The sequence below is a fragment of the Carlito syrichta genome, unplaced genomic scaffold, assembly GCF_000164805.1.
Source record: "Carlito syrichta isolate Samal-C Ts95f unplaced genomic scaffold, Tarsius_syrichta-2.0.1 Scaffold301915, whole genome shotgun sequence".
Taxonomy (NCBI): domain Eukaryota; kingdom Metazoa; phylum Chordata; class Mammalia; order Primates; family Tarsiidae; genus Carlito; species Carlito syrichta.
In genome coordinates, this window is record NW_007246011.1 from 370998 (window position 1) to 374530 (window position 3533).

Sequence of the window (3533 nt, forward strand, 5' to 3'; positions counted from 1 at the left end):
ACAAAAAAATAAAATATACTGAGTTTATCAACATTATAATACAAGGAAGGGTTAATTTAATGAATCAGGACACGCAACAAAGAGATAGGGAATGATATGCAATCCCGTCTGGACTGGTTGTTACACTTCATACAAGTTAGCTGATCATTTAATTTAATTTAAATACAAGAAAGTCTAACCAGGTAACAGAATAAAGTACTTGGAGGTTACATAAACAGGCACAATGTGATTTATTTAGGAAAATATTTGGCATCATAAATTCAATAAAATAATGAGAGAGAGTTGGACTGAGACAGAATAGTGATAAAGACAGTTACTGCCTTTCAAGAGTAAGCCGAGTTTTTGTCACCAGGCTGAATTTTAAGATTAAGACTCAAGTTCCCGGGCACTGGGGAATTTTCAAGATATATGAGGACCTACAACCATGGAATAACATGCATTATTAATTAGGAGCATTGGTTCAGGTACATAAGAAAGAAATTGAGTACCCTGACTGGAAAAAAATGGCTCCACATTTGGACTAATTGACAGAACTGGAAACATATATTGACTATCAAAGTTAAATTTAAACAGCTATTTATTATTCACAGAAAAAGTAGAATAAACATATTCTCAGAAACATAACACATCCTGATCTGTTTGGAAGTTTTCCTAGACCATAAGGACTTTACATGGAACATTCCTAGAAGATGGAGTAGGCTAAAAGGAGTTGTGGCAGCACAGTCTGAGATACTGAATGTCCTTCCTTATGCTTCTGAGGTTAAAATCAGCTTGACATTTCATACTTTTGATGGTGGAAACCTTAGTACAATGGATGAATCCTATTTACACTGAATGGTAAATATTAACAAAATGGCATCTTGAAAACAGAAGGTAGGTGAATGTCTTTTACAACTCTGGACACACTTCGTTTTTCCACCTAGAGAAATATTAAATATAAGCCTTTATTGCATTGCAAAAAAAATTGCAAAAAGAAAAAATAGATACAGATCATCTAAAGAGATACAAGCAATTTTAGTCTATTAATATAATCTATAACAATTGTAAGTTTGATTTAATAATTTTCGGACATGTGAAAAGAATGGCTACTGTAAATAGAAGTCTAATTATCAAATTATGAGTTTCTATCAAACTATGGATGGTTTTGAATATTTTTGGGAAAAAAAGAGAGTAAGCTCTCTGCAATGCATAATTTGGTAATGTGTTTTCATCTAGAAAAAGTTTTTTTCACCATCTAGAAAGATTCCAACAAAACATACATGTAGAATTATTTGGATATTCAGATACCTACCTATTATTTCAATGATACACCTAGTCATATGAGTGGCTTTGTAAGTTATCCTTTTTTCTGAAAATTCCAAGTCAAAATATATCTAAACAGCAGAGCTATCAACGATCTAACACATTAAAAATTCAGAAGATGTATGTATGCTTTCTTGTTTAATTGAAACCACAGCTCTTTCTACCTTTATATTCAGTCAGGCTTGGATGGGCTTTTATTTTGACCTTACTGAATTTATGATTGTTATAGGGCTCAAGAAAAGTAAAATATTGTTGATCTTTGCCCAATGTATAGGAAAGTTTAGTGTATACCTTCTAAAAATTGAAAATATTTGCCCTAGAATCTTATTGACCAAAATAACTATTGTCCGACTTAAACTAGTTAAAATTCAACCAGTAGTCTGAGGAGGAGAGAGCAAACTCCTCTGTAGCATGTAACCACCTAATGACTGGAAAAATTCAGAAAGCATCACACAAGGATAAAGTGAAGTAGCTGTTGTTTGCCATGTCCATTTAAATGTAAAGATAAGACTATGTCTACATTCTGCATATTTTATATCTTCTTTCTTCCAGAATCTCATCTTTAGCTCAACAGAATAATAAGACTGCCATGACCCCTATGAAATAAAGTTACTCTATAATGACAACCACTATACCCTTGTCACATCACTATTTCTTCTTTCAAAATGAAGGTTACAAGCCACAGGCTACAGACATAAATATTAAAATTTTTGAAGACTAGTAGTTATTAGCCTTCATATTTTCACACAGTGGTATCTATTGAGAGATAATATAGATCAATACTAGTTTACAAAAAGCACAGAGAAGTAAAAATTGCTAAAAACAATGTAGAAAAATCCATACATTTAATTGCACATAATAATTTCACATATCTAATCGTACCATTCACTTAATTTCTTTCCCTGTTCATCTTTTACAAAATGTAATTCATTTGCTAGGACAGATTTTGTCATTGCCCATGAATACAAAAACATTACTCATCCAGAAAAATATTTAGTTACTTGACTGCATTGAAAATAGAGTCATCTATAAAATGATTCTTTCTGATTATTTCTACCAAATTTTCATCAAATATTCAGGCTTAAACTCAAAAACTGGGGCCGGGGGACAAATTTTAAAGCACCAACTTATCTCAGTGGTGTGACCCTGGATCTCTACTTACTGAAAATCAACAAAGAGAAAAAAGTCCCATTAGTGTCTACTCAGTTTCCAGATCAGAGATAAGAGTTAGGATTTAACACATTTTTGTAAAATAGTATAGTATTATATTATAATCCTATATATTATATCCTCAATTTGTTATAATAAAATTGCCACAAATTTAGTGACCTAAACAAGATGAATTTATTATTGTTCACTTCTGAAGGTCAGTAGTCCACAGTGAGTTTCACAGGGCTAAAATCACAGTGATGACAAAGCTTTCTGAAGCCTGTAGAAGAAAATTGATGCACTTATCTTTTCCACTGTCTCTAGGCTGCCTGCATTTCTTACACACGACCCCTCCTCTATCTTCAAAGTCGGCAAAGTGGTATCTTCAAAGTCGGCAAAGTGGTATCTTCAAATTTCTCCTTGATTTTTTTTTCCGTCATCACATCCCCTTCTCTGACTCTTAAGAATTCTTGTCATTACATTAGGCTGAAGGGGACAATCCAGATAATCTTTCTATCCCAAGTCTTCAACTTAATTATATCTGCAAAGTCCTTTTTGTTCCATAAAGTAATATATTCACAATTTTCAGAAATTATGTAGTGGACAATTTGGGGCGAGAAATTATTTTTATGCCACAAGTATTATATTGCTTTGTCATTCAAAAAAATACACATTTTTCCATATCTGATTAAGTGAAATGAAGGGGAAAACAGCTATAAGTTCCAACACCTATTTAATAAAGCCTCATTAACATGTTTCTCATTATCACTTTTCTTGGAATAACTGAATCTGCTCTTTGCTTGAGTTTCTCATTAGCACCTCATTGGCACCTCCTTAGCATATTTCCATGAGCACTTCATATATGCAGATATTGTGTAAGTATATGTGTATGTTATACACATGCATATGCACATATATGCATAGGTGTGTATTTATATGCACACCCATGTTTTAGTAAATTTCAGATTTATTAACTACTTTAGCTTTGGGAAAAAAAACTTCAGAAATGAAAATATGTAATCCAATAGGCAAAGAAAAATCTACCTCATTATTATCATGTCCCGCGATAATTCTCTTTCAAA